This window comes from Sturnira hondurensis, unplaced genomic scaffold (genome assembly GCF_014824575.4).
Source record: "Sturnira hondurensis isolate 20B ecotype Veracruz unplaced genomic scaffold, ASM1482457v3 Scaffold0006437, whole genome shotgun sequence".
NCBI lineage: Eukaryota > Metazoa > Chordata > Mammalia > Chiroptera > Phyllostomidae > Sturnira > Sturnira hondurensis.
This window is the reverse complement of record NW_028079068.1, coordinates 12600391-12624173: the sequence shown is the minus strand read 5'-3', so window position 1 is coordinate 12624173 and position 23783 is coordinate 12600391. Positions and strand designations below refer to the sequence as shown.

The window sequence follows — 23783 nt, the reverse complement described above, 5'->3', positions numbered from 1 at the left end:
TTTAATCCCTGAGAAAGTCCACATATCTCTATAGATTCTGGATGAAATTCCGACAATGTTGCAAATAAAAAATAAAATTAAAATTGTCCTGAATATCAAATTGAACATACATTAATCTACTAAACATGTATTAATCACTCAGAGTCCCCAAACTTATCTTAAAAGTTAATTAACAGAAATTACAAGAATGCAAAATTTCCAGAACAGTCAGAAATGTAGGCAACAATGTAAAGAACTTGTTACAGCTCAAAGTCCCGCACTAAATTCTGAACCACCTATGACACAGAGGCAAGAACAGGAGAAACAACCACAAGCAGGCAAAGCAGCATAGATGAGATTATCATCAATTTGTCTTCCTTTTAAAATTAGATACACCTTTCAGAAACCTACACATGGGATTTTAATATAGTTGAAACATCATTCTTTCCACAAATTACCTGAAAACAATACCCATGAACTTTTTTATTAAACTGATAAGAACAGATACTACACTTGATCTTAGCCAAAAGGCCGAGAAGTGATGAGAACTTTTTTATTTAGTAGACATGCCTAGAAAAATTTTGTTAACATTGGTACTTAAATAGCAAAGGCAGTCGTCCAGCTGACAGGCCTTAGTGTCTGTACGCAGAGACGGATGCAGCTATAGGACCACCAGCATCTGAAATGAGAGGTTATTTATGTGCCATTAACTGATGTTACCTGCAAGGGATCCTGCAATAATACCTCCCCCCACTTCATTAATGCCTGACACTTTGCCTTCAGACCTCTGATATGTTTTTTCTCATTTTTTAGTTAGATGGAATAGAAACTTCCCACTGCCATAAAATAAAGTTCAAATACCTTGCTTTGGCATATGACATACACATAATTCAATCCCTAACTATCTCTTCAAGGTCATAATCCATTTTTCTCACATTTTTTTCATGCTCGAAGGGATCATATGATATTCACAACTAGACATTTGCAACCCAAAGTAAATACTGGTTACTAATTATGCCAGGACAACAGATGTAAACTAGAATGATCCCAGAAAATCTGGACATATTGTCACCATGTCAGTTGCTCTGGGCTTCATGCATCACCTACAATTTTCCAAATGTATCATGCTGCTCCCACACCTACATTGCTGATTACTCCTAATGACTGGATTGCATTGTCCCTTCTCTGATGAATACTTCCGTACAGCAAATTTGCTCCAAGGTCTAGTACAGTGAAACCTTTTCTGTACCACTACTGTGCCTAGTATGTGACCTTTCAATGTACACGTATGTGTTGAATAGGTTGTACAGCATCTGTCCCATTAGAGATGCCCAACAAATGAACAAATGGAAACACACTCTGTGGACTTGGAATTGTGAGTCACCTACCTCACAGGACTGATAGACTGGCCTGCCTCCATGAAAAAAATTTTAATAAGAGAAGAAAATATGCATTCTGGGTGCCTTTCAGAAAAAAAAGAAGAAGCATCATTCTAAATAGAAAAAAGATTAGTAAAATAACATTAGGAGTGAAAAAACTTTACCTTCACAGTTTCTACAAAGGTCCAGCCCCATCTGAAGCTATTAGGTTCCAGAAGTTGGTTTCTTCTTAGAATGAAGTATTTTGTTTTATTTGAATGAGCATAGTACTGATTTTGCATTTAGAATAAATTTCTAAATTAATTTTTTCACTCCCTCCTGTCATCTGAAAGCATCTAAGGTAACACAGTTTCCAACAATTTAAAAACAAATAGCTTCAGTTCAACTGGCCTATATTTTACGCCTTTTAAAAAATTAACTGCTCTCACAGCTCAATGTGCTAAGTGTCAACCTTATCAAATTTCTCAGGGCCCAAGAAAATGAATGTAATTGCTCTCTTTCTATGATGTATTGTACATAATTGGCTTCCTATCACAAAGCAGCTGGAAAATATTCACAAATTCTGAAACAGGTCTGCATTTACATGCAGACTGTAAGTTTAAATGTGTATTTTCACTTTAATGTAAGTTGTGACAAAAACAATATTAAGTTTTGTTTAATATAAAGAAACAAAAACAAGTGGAAAAATTAATCATACTTTTGAGGAGTGTATACATATATATACATATACATACATACATATATATGTACATATATAATCATCAAAAGTACTGATGTGTGTATATATGTATATATGTACATACGAGGTTTGTCTGAAAATTTCTGCCATTGTTAAGATAATGAGAATGTTGTGTACAATATCAATGTCACCTGGCAGCCAAGGAGAGAGGACTGGAATGTGTGTGTATGAACAATGACAGCTTCACTGTACTGGTTAATTGCGGGGGGCAGTACATGCTGTTGAGTAAACATGTGTGCTTGTGTGGTTGTTGCATTCAAAATGCCTGAGTGAGTAAAGCAACAAATCTGCATCAAATTTTTCATTACACTTGAACATTCCTCCATGGAAACTATTTGGATGATTCAGAAGGTCACAGCTATGGACAATTGGTGATTGACAGCTCCATCATAACAACACACCTGCTTCTGCGTCACGTCTCATGCAGAGTTTTTTGGCAAAACATGACATCACCCAGGTAACTCAGGCTTCCTACAGCCCAGATTTGGTGCCTTGTGACTTCTGGCTTTCCCTCAAATTAAAATCACCTTTGAAAGGGAAGAGATTTCAGAGTGTCAGTGAAATTCAGGAAAATACAACAGGCAGCTGATAGTTATTGGGAGAATTGTGTGAGGTCCAAGGTGCCTACCTTAAAGGGAACTGATGCATCATTGCCTTATGTACAATGTTTCTTGTATCTTGCATCTTCAATAAATGTCTCTAGTTTTCATATTACAAGGCTAGATACTTTCTGAACAGACTTCATATATAAATGTAGTGCTTCTGAGGTCAACTCATAATGTGTATTAGATATTTGATATTTCTATTACTGCAGTAGCAATTGTGTGTCACTAAAAATGTTTTAATTCAAACTGGAATGTTAGCGTTGATATTTAGATATTTTCTATAACCACTTAGAAACTTATGTGGGACATGGGTGCCAAGACTAATATTTAGTCAACTAAATTTATGGAGCACTTGTAATTTGTCAAATGTGCTGAGTGGGAACTCACACTCTTTATTTACTTACTTGTTCCCCTTCATGTTGACTACTAGTGTGCCCAAACTATCTCAGATAGTGACGCAATGCAACCAAATGAACTTGCCTATGTGAAATGCACCATCACCTGCTACAAACAGAGAGTTGACTAATGTACCCAACTGCTGTCCTGTGGACCCATTACTCTGGCAAGCGTCCAGAGCCATGCTTCCCACTGGCTATTTCCAGTCGATGTAACAGCAGAGCAGGGGTACCAAAGAAGCCGGTTCTTGATCATCCTGAGACTCTTCCTGTTGAGGACTTGGCTCACGGACTCCCAATGACCTGGTTGAATTTTCTGAGAACACTGCTGTTGTCTTACACTCATCATATGCCCCCCTATTTTTCACCAGTGTCAGACAGGCATCAATGCCTATAAGCTCCTTCACCTTCTGCCCCTCTCTTTTTATCTTCTTCAGCACTTCTCACAATAAATATCTTAAATGCCCATTTCAATTTTCTCACCTCAAAAGCCTCTGAAAACACACTAGATTTATATTCCCAAATACCATCTGTTTTCAGGCCCCACCAAGCAGGACAGAACCAAGCACATACCTTGAGAAATTTATACATCACTTTACCTAAATGCCCCTCATGTCTGAGCAGATACATGCTGGGTATTCCTTTCTCTGAAGTGCCCAGTGCCACTGTTCACTCCACAGTTCCATCAGATTTTTGGAGGCCAGTCGCCTCATTGAAAATTTGGATATGTGTGTGTGTGTGTGCACACACATATACTTATCATATATATAATATACATATATACATATATATGCTTTTTTCAGAGAAAAAACACTTGCACACAAATATAATATACAGTGTATATTTTCAAATGTGTTAAGAATACATAAGCAAATGTTATTTTTTAAGGAAAAAAGCTGTCATAATTATACTTAACTATAATTTCATACTGACAGGACATTATTAAGATAATTGGTGAAATCTGAACAAGCTATATAGACTACATAGTAGTCCTGAATCAGTATTAATTTTCTAATTTTGATAATTACACCATGGTAATGTGAGAGAATATACTAGTTTAATAGGAAGACATTGAAATATTTAGAGGTTAAAGAGTATCATCTCTGAAACTGACTCTAAAACAATTTAGAAAAGATTAGATGTATATAATAGAGAGAGAAAAATATTGTAAAATAGTAATTTTGAGAAATCTGAGTGAAGGATCCATGGTAATTCTTAGTAATATTGCAATTTTCTATAAGTTTTATATCTCAAAATAAGAAGTTAAAAAATGAATCATAAGTGATAGCCCAAAACATACTTTTTTAGTGTCATTTTATTTGAGGCATATGAGACTAATTGCCTTCATTCATTAATTTAGCCAAAAATACTCACTTTAGGAGAGATCAGGAAGATGGCGGCAGAGTAGGACAAAGTATTTCACTTCCCTCCACACACCGGAGAAAAACCGGGCTGATCTGCAGAGGAGCGCAGTGGATACCCAACAGAGACCCAGCATATAGGAAGGCAGGACTCCAGAAAGTGTATTGGACACTGAGTGACCAGAGGTTGAGGACAGGAGACGAATGCAGATCATCAAGGTAAAAGGGAACAGCGCAGAGGCTGCAGGCCCTCCGCCTGGCTGCGCCAGAGCCCTGGCTGGGTTGCCCTGGTCTCTGAGAGCTGAGGGAGAGCAACAAGAACCCTGGGAGAGAACTAGTCACTGGCACCCTCCCTATCCAGCAGGGCGCAGATTGGAAAACACCAGGAGAGATCAGTTTGCCTGTAGTGGCAGAGAGGAGTAGGCATTGGGAAGCAAACCAGAGAGCTCTGATAACTAGTGGAGTCAGGCCATGGTTGCTGGCTTGGAGAACTGAGAGTCACCCGTGTATTCCCTGTAGCGCAGGGTCTGAGTCAGCTCTCCCACAGTCTCGGAGAGCCCCAGGCTGCTAGCAAGGCCCCTGGAAGAGAGCCAGCCATCAGTTCCCTCCCTACCCAGCAGGGCACAGACTGAAAAACCTGGGAGTCAGGCTGTGGTTGCCAGCTTGGAAGAATTGTGACTTGCCCTGTGTGTTCACCACAGTACTGGGAGAGGTCCACGCCCAATCCTGCGAGACCAAGAAAGCCTGGCTGAGAGCGCGTGCCCTCATGTCAGTCCAGGGCTGGGAAGCCTGGGGGAAAATCTGCTCTCAGTGGGGAGTGGGAGAGCAGCGCCAGTCTGGATCTTGGGAGATCCTTCTGGTCTCACTGGTGAGACCAGTTGAGTTCACCGAGACATGAGAAAGGCCACACTAATAGCCCCTCAGGCTGCTGTAGCTAGGGAGACCAGAAGAAAAGATTTGACCAGCTGGAAACCAAAAAGAGGAGAAAGTAGAAGTGGAGAATACCAAGTACCTGCAGGAGACTGCATCACTGAATTTCACAGGTATCCTATCACAGAAGTTCACACCATAAACCCAGGGAACCAGAACAGATCAATTTAAGAAGCTCAGACCAACAAGAAGAGCAACACAAACAATGGGAAGACAAAGAAACAATCACCAGATGAAAGAAAAGGATGAAGTTTCAGAAAGAATGTTAGATGAAAAAAAGGCAAGTCAACTATCAGATATTGAATTCAAAGCACTGGTTATCAGGAAATTCAAAGAGCTTACAAAGAGCTACCAGAAACTACAGGGGAGCTACAACGAACTCTCCACAAACTATACCAACATGAAAAAGGAAATAGAAACCATCAGCAAAGGCCAAGAGGAAATGAAGAATACAATTTCTGAATTGAACAACAACTTAGAAGGTATGAAGAGTAGNTATCCTATCACAGAAGTTCACACCATAAACCCAGGGAACCAGAACAGATCAATTTAAGAAGCTCAGACCAACAAGAAGGGCAACACAAACAATGGGAAGACAAAGAAACAATCCCCAGATGAAAGAAAAGGATGAAGTTTCAGAAAGAATGTTAGATGAAATAGAGGCAAGTCAACTATCAGATATTGAATTCAAAGCACTGGTTATCAGGAAATTCAAAGAGCTTACAATGAGCTACCAGAAACTACAGGGGAGCTACAATGAACTCTCCACAAACTATACCAACATGAAAAAGGAAAAACCATCAGCAAAGGCCAAGAGGAAATGAAGAATACAATTTCTGAACTGAAGAACACAGTAGAAGGTATGAAGAGTAGGATTGATGAGGCAGAAGACCACATAAGCGAGATCAAAGACAGGGTAGAAAGAATCTCCCAGATGGACCAAGTAATGGAAAAGAGAATTAGAAAAAATGAGGAGAGTTTAAGAAAAATGCAAGACAATATGAAACGTAATAATATCCGAATAATAAGAATACCAGAAGGAGAAGAAGAAGAGCAAGGGATGGAAAACCTACTTGAAAGAGTAATAACAGAATATTGTCCTAAGTTGAGGAGAGAAAAAGTCACACGAATCCAAGAATTGCAGAGAGTCCCAAGTAGGTAGAACCCAAAGAGGCCTACTGCAAGACACATCATCATTAAAATGGCAAAACTTTAAGACAAAGAGAGAATCCTAAAGGTAGCAAGAGAGAAAAAGGAAGTAACATACAAGGGGGTCCCAATAAGGTTGGCTACTGACTTCTCAATGGAAACATTCCAAGCAAAAAGAGAATGGCAAGAAATATTCCAAGTAATGAGAAACAGAGGCCTACAACCAAGGCTACTTTACCCAGCAAGGCTCTCAATCAAGATAGAAGGCCAAATAAAGAGCTTCCAAGATGAAAGAAGTCTAAAAGAATACACTTCCACCAAACCAGCTCTACAAGAATTACTAAAAGGGCTGCTTTAAGGAAAGGAAGGGGAAGAGAGAGACAGAGGGGAACACAGGTACACAAATGGCAATGAATAAGTACCTGTCAATAACCTTAAATGTAAATGGATTAAATGCACCAATTAAAAGACATAGAATAGCTGAATGGATAAGAAAGCATGACCCACACATATGCTGCCTGCAAGAGATCCACCTCAGGTCAAAAGACCACCACAGACTAAAAGTGAAAGGATGGAAACAAATGTTCCAAGCAAATGGACAAGAAAAAAAAGCCAGGGTAGCAATTCTCATATCAGACAAAATAGACTTCAAAAACAGGGCCATAAAGAGAGACCCACAAGTTCACTTCATAATACTCAAGGGAAGAATCCACCAAGAAGACATTAACATTGTAAATATATATGCACCCAAAACAGGAGCACCCAAATATATAAAGAAAATCCTAGAGGACCTCAAGAAAGATATTGACCGCAACACAATTATAGTAGGGAATTTTAACACCCCACTGTCAAAAATGGACAAATCTTCCAAACAAAATATCAACAAAGATATTGCAGCATTAAACAACACCCTATATAAAATGGACCTAACTGATATATATATAGAGCCCTCCATCCCAAAGAAGCTAAATACACATTCTTTTCAAATGCACATGGAACATTTTCAAAGATAGACCACATGATAGGACACAAAACGAGTCTCAACAAATTCAGGAAAATAGAAACCATACCAAGCATTTTCTCTGATCACAAGGGACTGAAATTGGAAACCAACCCCACAGGAAAAAAAACAAAACACCCAAAAGCATTGAGACTGAATGGTATGCTATTAAACAACGAATGAGTAAATATTGAAATTAGAAAAGAAATCAAAAAGTTTCTGGAAACAAATAAAAATGAACTCACAACAACCCAAATTTATGGGACACAGTGAAGGCAGTCCTGAGAGGGAAGTTCATAGCAATACAGGCTTACCTAGAGAGGATAGAAACATTTAAAACCAACAACCTAACCCTACGCCTACAAGAACTCGAGGAATAACAACAAAGACTGCCCAGAGCAAGTAGAAGGAAGGAAATGAGTAAGGTCAGAGAAGAATTAAATGACATAGAGACTAAAAGCACAATTCTAAGGATCAATGAATCCAGGAGTTGGTTTTTGAAAAGATAAACAAAATAGACAAACCTTTAAGTAGGCCCATCAAAAAAAGAAGAGAGAGGACCCAAATAAACACAATCAGAAATGAAAAAAGAGAGATTACAACTGATACCACAGAAATACAAAGGATTGTAAGAAATTACTATGCGGAATTGTATGCCAAGAAATTTGAAAACCTAGGTGAAATGGACAAATTTCTAGAAAAATATAATCTTCCAAAACTCAATAAAAAAAAAGCAGAAAACCTGAACAGGCCAATAACAGCAGATGAAATTGAAGCAGTAATCAAAAAACTCCCATCACACAGAAGCCCTGGACCAGATGGTTTCACAGGAGAATTCTACAAAGCTTTCAAGCAAGAGCCAACCCCTATTCTTCACAGACTATTCCAAAAAATCCAAAAGGAAGGAAAACTCCCAAACTCTTTTTATGAGGCCAGCATCATCCTAATTTCAAAGCCAGATAGAGACACAACAAAGAAAGGAAACTTCAGGCCAATATCACTAATGAACATAGACGCTAAGATCCTTAATAAAATATTGGCAAATTGCATCCAACAATACATCAAAAAGATCATACACCACGACCAAGTGGGATTTATTCCAGGGATGCAAGGATGGTTCAATATTCATAAATCAGTGAATGTAACACATCACATTAACAAAAGCAAAGACAAAAACCACATGATCATATCAATAGACAGGGGAAAAGGTTTTGATAAGGTACAACACCCATTTATGATAAAGGTACTCAGCAAAGTGGGAATAGAGGGAACATTCCTCAATATAATAAAGGCCATATATGAAAGACCTACAGCCAACACCATACTCAATGGTCAAAAACTAAAAGCTTTTCCACTAAGATCAGGAACAAGACAAGGTTGTCTACTTTCACCACTTCTATTCAATATAATATTAGAAGTTCTAGCCACAGCAATCAGAAAGAAAAGGAAATAAAAGGCATCCAAATCAGCAAGGAGGAAACAAAATTGTCATTGTTTGCTGATGACATGATAGTGTACATGGAAAATCCTATAGACTCTACCAAAAAACTGCTCAAACTAATAAATGAATTTGGCAAAACAGCGGGATACAAAGTTAATATCCAGAAATCAAAGGCATTTTTGTATACCAACAATGAAACAGCAGAAGCAGAAATCAAGAAAAAAAATCCCATTCGATATTGCAAAAACAAAAATAAAATATCTGGGAATAAACCTAGGCAAGGAGGTTAAAGGCCTGTATGCAGAAAACTACACAACACTGAAGAAAGAAATCAAGGAAGACACAAACAAATGAAAACATATACTGTGTTCATAGATTGAAAGAATTAACATCACCAAAATGTCTATACTACCCAAAGCAATCTACAGATTCAATGCAATACCTATGAAAGTACCAATGGCATATTTCACAGACATGGAACAAACACTTCAAAAATTTATATGGAACCATAAAAGACCCCGGATAGCAGCCGCAATTTTGAGAAAGAAGAACAAAGTAGGAGGGATCACAATACCTGATATCAAACTGTATTATAAGGCCACTGTAATCAAAACAGCCTGGTACTGGCATAAAAACAGGCACATAGACCAATGGAATACAACAGAGAGCCCAGAAATAAACCCAACTCTCTACAGTCAATTAATATTAAACAAAGGGGGCAATAACATAAAATGGAGTAAAGCCTCTTCAACAAATGATGTTGGGAAAACTGGACAGCTACATGCAAAAAAAATGAAACTTGAGCACCAACTTACACCATACACCAAAATAAATTCAAGGTGGATAAAAGACTTAATATAAGCCGGGAAAACATTAAAGCCCTATAGGAGAACATTGGCAGGAAAATCTCAGATATTCCATGCAGCAAGATTTACTGATATGTCCCCTAGAGCAAGGGACATAAAGGAAAGAATAAACAAATGGGATCTCATCAAAATTAAAAGCTTCTGCATGGCTAAGGAAAACAGTATCAAGATAAAAAGAGAAGCAACAGCTTGGGAAAACATATTTGCCAATGATACCTCAGACAAAAGTTTAATCTCCAAGATATACAAAGAACTCACAGGACTCCACTCAAAGAAGACGAGCAACCCAATTAAGAAATGGACAAAGGACTTGAACAGACATTTCTCCAAGGAGGGCATACAGAGGATCCAGAGACACATGAAAAGATGCTCAATATCGCTAGCTATCAGAGAGATGCAGATTAAAACCACAATGAGATACTACTTTACACCAGTCAGAATGGCTATCATAAACACAGAAACAAACAAGTGCTGGAGAGATTGTGGGGAAAAGGGGACTCTAGTTCACTGTTGGTGGGACTGCAGATTGGTACAACCACTATGGAAAAGAGTATGGAATTTTCTAAGAAAACTAAAAATGAACGTGCCTTTTGACCCAGCAATTTCACTATTAGAAATATATCTTAGGAACCCTGAAACACCAATCCAAAAGAACTTATGCACCCCGATGTTCATAGCAGCAAAATTTACAATAGCCAAGAGTTGGAAGCAAACTAGATGCCCATCGGTCAATGACTGGATCAAAAAGCTATGGTACATTTACGCAATGGTATTCTATGCTGCAGAAAGGAAGAAGGAGCTCCTACCCTTTGCAACCTCATGGATGGAACTGGAGAGCATTATGCTGAGCAAAATAAGCCAGGCGGTGAAAGACAAATACCATATGATATCACCGTTAACAGGAATCTAAACAACAAAACAAACGAGCAAGCAAAATACGACCAATGACACTCAAATACGGAACAGGCTGACAGGTCCAGAAAGTAGAGGGGAGAGAATCACAGGGGAAAAGGGGATGGACTCACATGAACAAGTATAAAGGACACATGGACAATAACTAAGGTGGGGGTGGAAATGGAGGAAGTTGGGGAGCACTGGGGGGAGCAGGGCTGGGAATATAAGACAGAAAACTGTACTTGAACAAGAATTAAATAAAAATAAAAATAAATACTCTCTTTAACAGTGTAACTTACTATTGTATTCTAGGCCTTAAGCAGTTAATAGCAACTTCAGGTAAATAATGATTAATCCTTAAAATTAACAACAGAGAGCAGGCTAACAGCTTGATCGTTGGGGGATTGGGGTGTGAAGGAATGGAGGGGAAAAAGAAAAGAATTCATGGACACAAACAACAGTCTGATGACTGAGCAAGAGAGGGTGGGCGGAGGTCGAAGAGGGCATAGGAAAGATAAATGATAGTGAAAATTTTTATAATAAAATAAAAGTTAAAAAAAGAAATACAAAATAAATTCACAGGTGAAAATCTGCTATTGCTAATCATGTTCAGATTAATCAAGATTCTAACTAACAGGTTCCTCTTTAATCAATAAGCACATATGGATGCAGATTACTGTGTGTCTGTGTGCTACGTGTGATAGAGGCAAAGACTTGTAGACTAAACTGTAGCATTTGTGTCTTCTCTTTCTCAGCTTTTGTTCTTTAAGTTTCCAGCAGCATCTCCTGTCACTTTGGAGATATCACTGGAATTTTCCCATGTCTGGCATCCATAAAACAGATGACTGTCAAAATTACAGAAATTAAAATCAAAATAGAAAAAGAGAGAAACCAAAATTCTGTAAGAGACTGCAAAATGTGCTAAAGAGCATATGATCCAATATATGTGAGCATCCCAGGAGAGCCACAAAGGACCTGACTGAAGGTGTCTGCCCATCAATTGGAGAAGACTAAAGAATTCCCTCAGTTCCAACTGAGACTCCTCTCACTTAGCCAAAATGTGTCGACTTATTATTTCTGTAGAACAATTATATCACTGGCACACTTCTCTATTCTCAAACTATACCATCAGTTCTTAATACATGTATGTACATAGGCTAATATCTGACCTTTGTCCTTTTGGTTGTTCAAGTACATGAAGATTTCATGAATTCTGGAAAGAAGGTTTGGACATAATCTGGTCCAACCTCCTCCCAAATGCTGGTATTGTATATAAACACAAACAATTGTTACCAAAAACCTACTTTACGATAAAGTTGAAAACTAGTATTTTCATGGAAATACAGGTGTTATAGTGAAACAAAACCAGCCTTTGTCTTTAAAAGTCATGCTCCTCTGCCCTGAGCAGTGTGGCTCAGTTGGTTGGAGCATCATCCCATACACTAAAAAGTCACAGGCTCAATTTCTGGTTGGGGCACATACCTGGGTTGCAGCTTGGAACCCTGGTCAGGGCATATATGAGAGGCAACCGATCAACATTTCTCTCACCTGTTGATATTTCTCTCTGTTCTTTCTCTCTCCTTTCTCTAAAAGTCAATGGACATATCCTTGGGTGTAGATTAAAAAACAATATTTTTTTGTGATTAGAATACATTAAGACTCCTTTTGTAAAGGCTGTAATCAACCAAAACCAGTGTTTTTTAAAATGAACATTTACATTGATACACATCACTCAGCATACATTCCGACATCTTCCCTTTGTGACATTTCGAACCCTTCAGTAAGAGTTTTGAATGTGAAAGTGGAGGTGACAACCGAAGGGACGAAATTCAACAATGATGCCAAACATACAGGAAAGCTGGAATGTACCATGGAGAGGGACTCAGGGAGACTCATATCGCTCACCTCCAGCAGCCTACTGGACAGAAATAAAATTGATCATCAGGATCATCAGCCTTAGAGAGAGATTATTTTAGCCTAGGGGCTGCAGAAGTCTTTTGAGAATCACCAGATCTGACTGTGCTTGAAGAGCTTCACAACCCTGTCACTTCACCTCCAACACACACGTGTGCACACACACACACACACACACGCATTTCTCCAGCAATAGGAAGGTGGATGGGTGCTACACCAGGCAAATAATTAGCTGTCCCCCATTGCCAAAAAACTGATTTATTTGAAACTTCATCTTCTTTTATTTTTTCATTCATTTAAATTTCTTGTAAGTATAAAGGACACATGGACAATGATTAAGGTGGGGGGCCAAAAGGGGAGGGAGGTGGGGAGCACTGGTGGGGGCAGGGCTGGGAATATAAGACAGAAGACTGTACTTGAATAAGAATTAAATTTAAAAAATTAAAAAAAGAAGGAACAGAGCCTATAGGTACAGAAAAAAACTAGCAAAGACAAGGTTCTTGAGGGAATACAGAAAGCTTCTCATTTATGAGTGGTGCTAGAGACCTAAGCATTTCTCAAAGATTATGTTCTGCATAAGAAGAAAGTTTACCACAATGGTGATTCTATGTTTTCAGCATCAGTTCAGACTTGACTGTTTAACTAAGGAGTATCTTTTAATTATAGCTCCCAGTAAAATAAATGCTTTTTTCAAAAATTATAAAACACTTTTAATTAAAAAAACTACAGAATAAAACTAAAAAATAAATAAATAATTTTTTTTGTTTTGAGAAGTATGTCCTATCTAAAAAATATATAATCATCTTTCAATTTTAATCGGATGAATATGTATTTAGCATCTTTTTAAACAAATTTCTCACTTATATTAAGATAATTTGGAAATACTGAGATTAACTTTAATAACTAAGCATATTTAAACTAGAGACGTAGAGAATCAGGGGGGAGTAGATCACAGGAAAACATTCATTGACATTTGGTAGTCTGGGGACCAACTCAGTGTCAGTACTGTTATCTGAACCCAACACCAATGTTTCATTTTTCATCTATCTCTTAACCTTCTCCTATAACCCAATCACAGTTGACAATCAATATTATTTTATGTTAGTTTCAGGTGTACAGTATAGCATAACTTACAAAGTGATCCCCCAATTAGCCTAGAACCCAATTAGCCCAGAGCCCAGTTGGCCCCATACATAATTGTTACCTTATTGGCTATATTCCCTGTGCTGTACTTGCATCCCATCACTGTTTGGTAACTACCAGCGTGTACTTTTTGCTCCCTTCACCCAGCCCCCCACCTCTCCTCCCATGTGACAGCTATCAGTTTGTTGTCTGTATCCATGAGTCTGTTTCTATTTTGTTTGTTCATTTATATTATTCTTTAGAGTCTTCATACAAGTGAAACCATATGGCATTTGCCTTTCTTTTTCTGATTTATTTCACTTAGCATAATATCCTCTAGGGCCATCCATGTCATCACAAATGATAAGATTTCACTGTTTTTGAAAAAATTACAAATAAAAACTAAAAAAAAGAATAGTACATTCAAACAATGTACATCATAAGAATGTTGCAGTTAACTGACTCACTATTTTAGATAAAAATCTTCCCCTAGAACTTCATACAATGCTAACTTGAAAGGCAAATTTGGATATGATGCTTTAATGAACAGTTTTGTAGCTGACCGGATAACACAGACAAGGTAGGAAAACCAGGGTGCTAGTCGTCTGGTTTTCAACTGCAGGCAAATTGGCTAAAATTCTATTCACCTCATTTTCTTTGACTCTAAAATTGAGATAATAGTAGTTTAAAACTTATAAAGTTATTACAATGTATCAATGCACTTAGCCCAGGTCCTGGGACAATGTAAGTTTGCAATAAATGTTATTATCTTTTCTTACTTTAAAGGATATGAGAACAAAAAATCATGTTCCTATCTATTCAATAAGAAAAAACAAATAATTGCTGAAAAGCTATTCAGTATTTAACCTTTATTTCTTCCCACTTCTATATTCAAGATTCATTAGCTCCTAAATACACACAAACTGGTAACTACAAGGCTTGGTCATTGGCCCAGAGGTCACAGAAAGCAGGTACAGCAAGGAGGGTTCAAGCTCAGGTCTTTTATACAATGAAATTCTAATGTTTCTACTGTCTCACATTGCTTTCCAAGTTGCATTTGAGATCAAGGTAAAAATTACCAGGAACTGAGAATATTTAAACACCATAATTTCTTGGATATGAATGTCAAAGTCATAAATATGGTATTTTATATCATCTCCCTAGAATTTTACCTCAAGGGTCAACTAAGATATAACGTAGACCCAAGACAATAGTCTTCTTTACTGTTTCATTATTATTTCTTCCCTTGTCACTTTTTTTGTCTTAGAAGAAAACATTAAAAGAAGAAAGATGGAACAAGGAGGACACAGAAGGAACCAAGCACCTTCTCAGTAATCTGGATGTCCTTACATGAACAGGTATCCTTCCTGTTCTTACGTCCATCACCCACTTTATATAGATTAGATGAATACAGTGGGTGAAATCATTGTGTTTGGTGAGTGTGCACACACACATGTATGCGCTAAAAGCATAAAATAAATTACACTTGTACATATATTTGTAAAGATCACATCAGTGTGTCATTCTAAATTCTTTCCTTTTTAAAAATATATTATATTGATTATGTCATTATAGTTGTCCTATTCCCCCCCTTCTTTTCCTTCCATCCTGCACAATCCCCTCCTCCACCATCCCCCCCTTTAGTTTATTTCCACTTGTCTTGAGTTCTTTAAATTCTATANTACTTTAAAGGATATGAGAACAAAAAATCATGTTCCTATCTATTCAATAAGAAAAAACAAATAATTGCTGAAAAGCTATTCAGTATTTAACCTTTATTTCTTCCCACTTCTATATTCAAGATTCATTAGCTCCTAAATACACACAAACTGGTAACTACAAGGCTTGGTCATTGGCCCAGAGGTCACAGAAAGCAGGTACAGCAAGGAGGGTTCAAGCTCAGGTCTTTTATACAATGAAATTCTAATGTTTCTACTGTCTCACATTGCTTTCCAAGTTGCATTTGAGATCAAGGTAAAAATTACCAGGAACTGAGAATATTTAAACACCATAATTTCTTGGATATGAATGTCAAAGTCATAAATATGGTATTTTATATCATCTCCCTAGAATTGTACCTCAAGGGTCAACTAAGATATAACATAGACCCAAGGCAATAGTTTTGTGTCTTCTTTACTGTTTCATTATTATTTCTTCCCTTGTCACTTTTTTTGTCTTAGAAGAAAACATTAAAAGAAGAAAGATGGAACAAGGAGGATGCAGAAGGAAGGATAAAGAATCAGCAGCTCACTCTCGGCTGGTGTTGGAGAAAGACAGCCTTCACAAGGGGGGCTGGACAACAGACAATGCTAGGCTGGTGCGAGGAAGATTAGATGGTAAAAATCCTCATGATGAAAATAGTTTATAAAACTGCCCTATCTTCTGGAGGTTTGGTAAAGTATTGGAGTTGCCTTGGTGTAGTCATACTCTCCCTAGTGAAAATCACCAGCTTATCTGAACCTTCAGGCCCTTGGGAACACCCCAAGCACCTTCTCAGTAATCTGGATGTCCTTACATGAACAGGTATCCTTCCTGTTCTTATGTCCATCACCCACTGTATATAGATTAGATGAATACAGTGGGTGAAATCATTGTGTTTGGTGAGTGTGCACACACACATGTATGCACTAAAAGCATAAAATAAATTACACTTGTGCATATATTTGTAAAGATCACATCAGTGTGTCATTCTAAATTCTTTCCTTTTTTAAAATATATTATATTCATTATGCCATTATAGTTGTCCTATTCCTCCCCCTTCTTTTCCCTCCATCCTGCACAATCCCCTCCTCCACCATCCCCCCTTTAGTTTATTTCCACTTGTCTCAAGTTCTTTAAATTCTATATTTTCCATACTATTCTTGCCCTCCCCCATCTATTTTTTATGTATCGTCTATGCTACTTATTCTCTGTACCTTCTCCCCCCTTCTCCTCCTCCCACTCCCCTGTTACTAACCCTCCATGTGATCTTCATTTCTATGTTTCTGCTCCTGATCTAGCTGTCCTCTTAGTTTGCTTTTGTTTTAGGTGTGGTCGTTAATAACTGAGTTTGCTGTCCTTTCGCTGTTTGTATTTTTTATCTTCTTTTTTTTAGATAAGTCCCTTTAACATTTCATATAATAAGGGCTTATTGATGATGAACTCCTTTAATTTGTCCTTATCTGAGAAGCACTTTATCTGTCCTTCCATTCTAAATGAAAGCTTTGCTGGATAGAGCAATCTTGGTTGTAGGTCTCTGAATTTCATGATTTGGAATACTTCTTTCCAGCCCTTTCTTGCCTATAAGGTCTCTTTTGAGAAATCAGCTGACAGTCTAATGGAAGCTCCTTTGTAGGTGACTGTCCCCTTATCTCTTGCTGCTTCTAGGATTCTCTCCTTCATTTTCATCTTGGTTAATGTAATTATGATGTGCTTAGATGTGTTCCTTCTTGGGTCCAACTTCTTTGGGACTCTCTGAGCTTCCTGGATTTTCTGGAAGTCTATTTCCTTTGTCAGACTGGGGAAGTTCTCCTTTATTATTTGTTCAAATAAGTTTTTCACTCGTGGCTGTTCCTCTTCCTCTTCTGGTACCCCTATAATTTGGATGTTTGAATGTTTAAAGATATCCTGAAGGTTCCTGAGCTTCTCCTTGTTTTTGTTTTTTTTTTTGAATTCTTGTTTCTTCATTTTTTTCTCTTTGGTCATTTTTTTCTTCCTTGCTGGTCCACTTCCTTGATTTGAGTCCTAGTTTCCTTCCCATCACTGTTGGTTTCCTGTGCATTTCCCTTCCTTTCAATTAGTTTAGCCTTCATATGTTCCTCTAATTTGTGACTAAAATCAACCACTTCTGTGAGCATCCTGATCACCAGCGTTTTGAACTATGCATCTGGTAGGATGGGTATTTCTTGGTTGCTTAGAGTTATTGACTCTGGGGCTCTGAGTTCTTCTTGAGCCATAATATTTTGGTCTGTTTGTGCCTATTACATTGAGGGGCACAGCCCTAGGTGTTCACCAGGGCGGGGCAACCCAAGTCCCTGGGTTGTGATGCTGCATGTGGGGGCAGGGTCAAAGAGAGGCAATGGCAGTCCCCTCTGCTGCTTCCCACTGTTGGGGTCTCTGCGTGATCTTTCTCAATGCTTGCTCCTTCGCCTGATTTATCTGTGCACGAATGTGTGACTGAGGTCAGCCTGCCTTACGCCCTCACTGGGTCTGCCCGTTGCAACCCCACACCTGGGATCTGCCAACCGCCACCCATGTACCTGGGTCAGTCTGGCTGAGTTTTCCTGCGTGACCCCGCTCCACCAGTTGCTAGCTCCACCCCTCTTACTGGTCTGGCTGAACGGTTTGTTGTTATTGGACTTCTGTATAGTTCAATTTTCCGTGTTTGGGTTGTGTTTTTGTTACTAAAACTTTGTTGTCTTTAAACTTGGTTGTGCAAGGAGGCACAGTGTTTCCACCTACACCTTCATTTTGGCCAGAAGTCCTAAACTCTTTCTTACCATTAGCACCTGGAATGGTATTCTGAAAAGTCTTTGTATGTTTTAGGGGGTTTCAGGTACAATTAAACATGACCCAAAGGTAAAAACTTCTGTTTTGGTTTGTTTTGGTTTTCAGTTGTTGAATAACCCTGAAACAACTACTTGGGAAATCATCAGATCTGCATGGTGTGTGTACAGAATAGGACATGAAGGGTGCTCACGATCCTGTTTCAGGTGACCCTGGTGGGCACCTCAGAGAAGCAAGCAGTCATTTTCCAGAAGATGATGAATATACTGCCAATGTGTGCCTTGTGATCTAGAGTGACATGCATCTAAATCATGACATCATGAACAGAGAACACTAGCAGAGGTTTCAGCTACAAGATCCAAATTAGAAGTCTTAATGGCTGATCTTCCAAACTTGGTAGCTGATTTGAAATTGAGCCTCTTCTCACATGGGCAAATCTAGTATACATTGTGATCCAAAAGTTATGGGAATGACAGATTTATTTAGTAATGGTCAATAATATTCTCCAGAAAAAGCAGGGATTGCAGGCATGTGAGTAATAGAATTAAAGTTTAAATAAAAGAGGTCATGTCATTTATATCTACAAGTTTTTATACCTTATATCATGATATAAAATATCATTTTTGTCTAACATTTTTCTTAAGTCTTTGGCTAACCCCCTTCTCATTTCTCTTAGGATTAATGTCTGGCTTACCAGTTTAATACAGAATACAGCTGAGAAAATACTAATGAGAAAGGAAAGACAGGAGCTCTGAAAACAGGTATAACTTGTGACTTTGTGATTGTAAACAAAATAAATGTACTATCCAAGTTCCTCCTAGACTAAAACTTTATAATTTTGCTTCAATGAAATGAGCTATTAACTCCTCAAAAATCTTAGAGAATTTGTGAAGAATAATGTAAATTTTCAATGTATATTTGTGGTACTTGCAAACTTGACAAGAAAACTTCTGAAGTCTTCTTTAAGCATCTCTCCTCCTCCAAAAAGTTTCCCAATTGTAGCTCCTTAACGTTACTCATACTATCTCCCTTCTTTCAGCACCACTGCCTCAATGCAGTTCTGAGGTGTTCTGCCTCCCTCCCTGCACCGTTCTCACATTTGGCTCCTTGTGAAGCACTCTCCCTCTCTCTGGTGATCTGAGAGAACTGTATCTCATGCTAATCAGTCTCCTGCTGTCAAAGCACTTGTCTCCACCCACATACCCCACAGCCTCCACTTCCCTTCACAGTCCTAAGCAACATTTCCCTTGACACCTCTTGAGCTAGTGTATGAAGAAAATGCTCTTGAAATACATAGCATTCTTTTTTCATTTTTATTTTACTATGGTAAGAACACTTACCATGAGACTTATTTTCTTAACAGATTTTTAAGAGTACAAAACAATATTGGTAACTATTGACACAACGTTGTACAGCAGATCTCCAGAGTTTCTTCATCTTGCATTACTGAAAAAGTATACCTAGTAATTAGAAATTTCCCAGTTTCTACTTTCCCCATGTCCCGGCAACCACCATTTTATTTTCTGCTTGTTTTAGTTGGACTATTTTAGATGCTTTATACAAATGGAATCATGCAGTGGTTGTCCTTCTGTGACTGGCTTCTGTAACTTAGCATAATATACTCAAGTTTCATTCATTTGATTACATAGTGCAAGATTTCTTTCTTTTTTAAGGCTGAATAATATTCCCTTAAAACGTACATAATATTCCCTTAAAACGTACACTTCTCATTTTCTTTATTGATTCTTTAGAACATTTAGGTGTTTTTACATCTCATCTGTCATAAATGGTTCAGTGAACATGGGAATGCTAATATCTTCTGGAGATCCTGATTTCATTTCTATTGGATAAATGTACAGAACTGAGATCACTAGATCACACAATAGTTAGTTCTATTTCCGATTTTTAAGAAACCTCCACGCTGTTTTTTCATAGAAGCTTATATAAAATCCTTTTTATCTCTCCTAATTTAAAGAAAATTATACCATATGACAAATTTATCAATAAGCTTCTGACAGCAAAGTGACAACAGGTGAATATGTATTATAAAAATTTAGGAACACCACATATTTCTGTGCCTCATTCATTATGTTTTTTTACTCAACATATGTGTGACTGCCAAATATGAGCCTAACACTGTTCAAGGCTCTGGAAATACATGGATAAAGATAACAACAAAAATTCCTTTCCTTGTGGAACTTCTATTCTGTTGGGATGTTTCAGGTCGGGGTGGGGGCTGGTGTTAAAATACAAAGGGAAATTTATAGTATGTGGTAATAAGTGCCTTTGGGAAAGAGTAAAACCAGAAAAACAAATTACTTTGCTTTAACATCTGGTATGCATAGCTACTTAAAACTTTCTATTTGTATTATCTGATTCAAAAATTAGCAGTAAGTCTCCTTTAGGCATGCTGATGTTAAGCTTATAGATGGAGAGCAAATGACAGCTAGTGGTGGGGAGGAGGTGAGGGGTTGGAAGGATTGAGCAAAAAGGAAAAAAGGACTCATGGACACAGACAACAGTGTGGTGATTGCTGAGGGAGGGGGCATAAAGGAACTAAAAGGTAATATAAAAAATCACAATAAAGATTAAGCAAAAAAACCCACAAGTATTAAGATGTAATTAAATATTATTAAAGCACAGTTTTACAAAGGATTCTGTGAAGTAAATAAAATGAGTCAATATATTTATCAAAAAAGAAAAGAAACACTGAAATGTAGCTTTGTTCTTACACGAAGAAATTTACTTAGTTTTATGTCAATAGGTTGATATTAAGAACAGAGTATATCTAGAACATTCTCTGTAAGAGAGAAATGTTACAGAAGAAAACATCCTGCATTCCCTGACAGTGAACTTTACTATTCTGCATTCCATCCACCCCACTCACACAGCATATTGATTCCGCACACCACAGTCAAACACGCTGTGCTCAGCATCCTCCTGCTTCTGCCACGTCTCTTGTCTCCTCGCGGTGCCTCTTTCCTTGGGTTTTCCTATGACTTTTCTCTTTTTTTTCAGGTTTTTAAAATTGTACTTATTTTAATTGTTGTTCAAGTACAGTTTTCTGTCTTTTACTACCATCTCATTCCATCCCCACAGTGCTCCCCACCTCCCTTCCATTTCCACCCCCCCCCTAGTTTTTGTCCATGTGTCCTTTATACTTGTTCCTGTAAATCCTTCCTCTTTTCCCCTGAAATTCCCTCCCCTCTTCCCTCTGGTCCCAGTCAGCCTGTTCTCTATTTCAGTGTCTTTGGTTACATTTTGCTTGCTTGTTTGTTTTGCTATTTGGGTTCCTGTTAAAGGTGAGATCATATGGTATTTGTCTTTCACCACCTGGCTTATTTCACTCAGCATAATGCTTTCCAGTTACATCCATGATGTTGCAAAGGGTAGGAGCTCCTTCTTTCTCTCTGCTGCATAGAATTCCATTGTGTAAATGCACCATAGTTTTTTGATCCATTCATTTACTGATGGCATCTAGGTTGCTTCAACATTTGGGTATCGTAAATTGTGCTGCTATGAACATCGGGGTGCATAGGTTCTTTTGGATTGGTGTTTCAGGGTTCTTAGGATATAATCCCAGCATTAGAATTGCTGGGTCAAAAGGCATATTCATTTTTAGTTTTCTTAGAAAACTCCATACTGTTTCCTACGACTTTTCTAAGCTGCCCTTGACTGTCCGACTTTTCTAAGCTGCCTTTGACCATCCGAGTCCTTCCCATGAAACTACACCTTACCTTTCTCTTCCTAGGAAAAACTGGCATATTCTTTAAAGATAATTTTACAATATGTTTATTGATTTTGCAGAGAGAGAGAGAGAGAGAGAGAAACGTTATTTTTGAGAGAGAGAAAGACATAGATGTGAGAGAGACACATCAACAGGTTGCCTCCCATATGAGCCCCAACAGCAGATAGAACCCACAACCTAGATATGTGACCTGATCAGAAATTAAACTCCCTACCATTCGCTGTATGGAATGACACTCCAACAAACTAGGCCACACTGTTCAGGGCACCTGCCATATTCTAAATGTTTCCTCCTTTATTTTCTCCCTTCAGAATGTACTGGGTGGCTCAGTTGGTTGGATTATCTTCCTATACACCAGAAGGTATCAGGTTTGATCCTGATTTGGGCACATAAGGGAGGCTACTGATTGATATTTCTCTCACATCGATGTTTCTTTTTCTTTCTCCTTTTCTCTCTCTCTAAAATCAGTAAACATATCCTTGAGTGAGGATTAAAAAACAAACACAAAAATGTACCTGGCTGATTCCAATACTTGAAAATTGATGTAATAAATTGTTAATAGCTCATAATAGATTAACACCTCCATGGGGGATTGCATTTTAATCAGAAACCACTATATATAATTCAATCAAAAGGTATTTTGTTCTGATGGTGACATTTGTGCCACATGGCTGACTACTTGGGAGTATATTGCTGATTAGTAACCTGAATCACTATGCAGCTAAGGTTTCCTTAGCAACCACTGCAGTAAGTTCTTCCTTGAAGTGATTTTACCCCAATCTAAACTTTGACATTTTGGAACAAAATTTGTTTCTATAAGAACATTGGTGAGATTTTCACCTGAATCTGAAATTATAAATCTAAGAGCATAAAGGCAACTTCAAGGTCACCTAGACTAACCCTTCAATTTTATAGTTATAGAACTTGAGACCCAGGCAGGTTAAATGGCTGTCATGGGGGCCCCAAAATGTCCTAATAGAATTGCTTCTTCTTAGTCCCTGTCATGCTTTTTTCAAATGTAAAAATGATACAAGACATGTGGTTTAAATACAGATTTTTAAGCAAACACTACATAATTGCCAGTGGAGTATTCGAGGCTGAAAGCCCTCAACAAGTGGTTGCCAAGCAGTTCTGTCTGAACTACAGCACCAGTAGTGGCTTGGGTTCAGTTGTCACCTCAGTGGAGAGCTGCTGTCTCCACAGGATTGCTGTAGCCTGTGCATTTGTTCTCGTCTTCAGTCACAACAGAATCTAGTGTGGAACACTAGACAATGAAGAAGACATTTCAACCAGAGTTTGAATTTTCAACAGTCCTCTCGGTGTCCAAGAAATATAAGAGATGTGTAGTCCAAAGTTCAGTTTCTGAATGGTGAGGAAGACAATGAAGGTAGGTTGCTATTGAGATCAAGGGCGTATGACTTCCCTACACACAAAAAAATGTCAGTGAACCCCCCTTCCTGTGCATAACAGTGAGCAGTCAGAGATCGGAGTTATTTATTTCCTGATGTGCAAAAAATAACTAGGATATTTGTATTATGTAAATATAATTTTGAATTGTTTAGGCTACAATCTGTTAACTCAGAGCACACCACACAACTAATGAGGTCAAAGTCGCAAGTTTATTCCTTTGATGACAAGTTTAATTTCATTCTGTTTGTTACTTCTGACTGCAAACCACAAGGGCTTTTAGGGAGCAAGAGGAACTTTCTGTGACTGGAAAGAGCACTTGAGGCTGTGTTCTCTTGTCAGAAAGCACAGGATCACTTACATATTGAC

The 23783-nt window shown here is 38.0% G+C and overlaps 1 pseudogene; it reads right to left on the bottom strand.

Moving 5' to 3' along the window:
- Positions 1–392: 392 nt before the first annotated feature.
- On the bottom strand, positions 393–522 carry LOC118989247 (uncharacterized; annotated as a pseudogene).
- Positions 523–23783: the final 23261 nt, after the last annotated feature.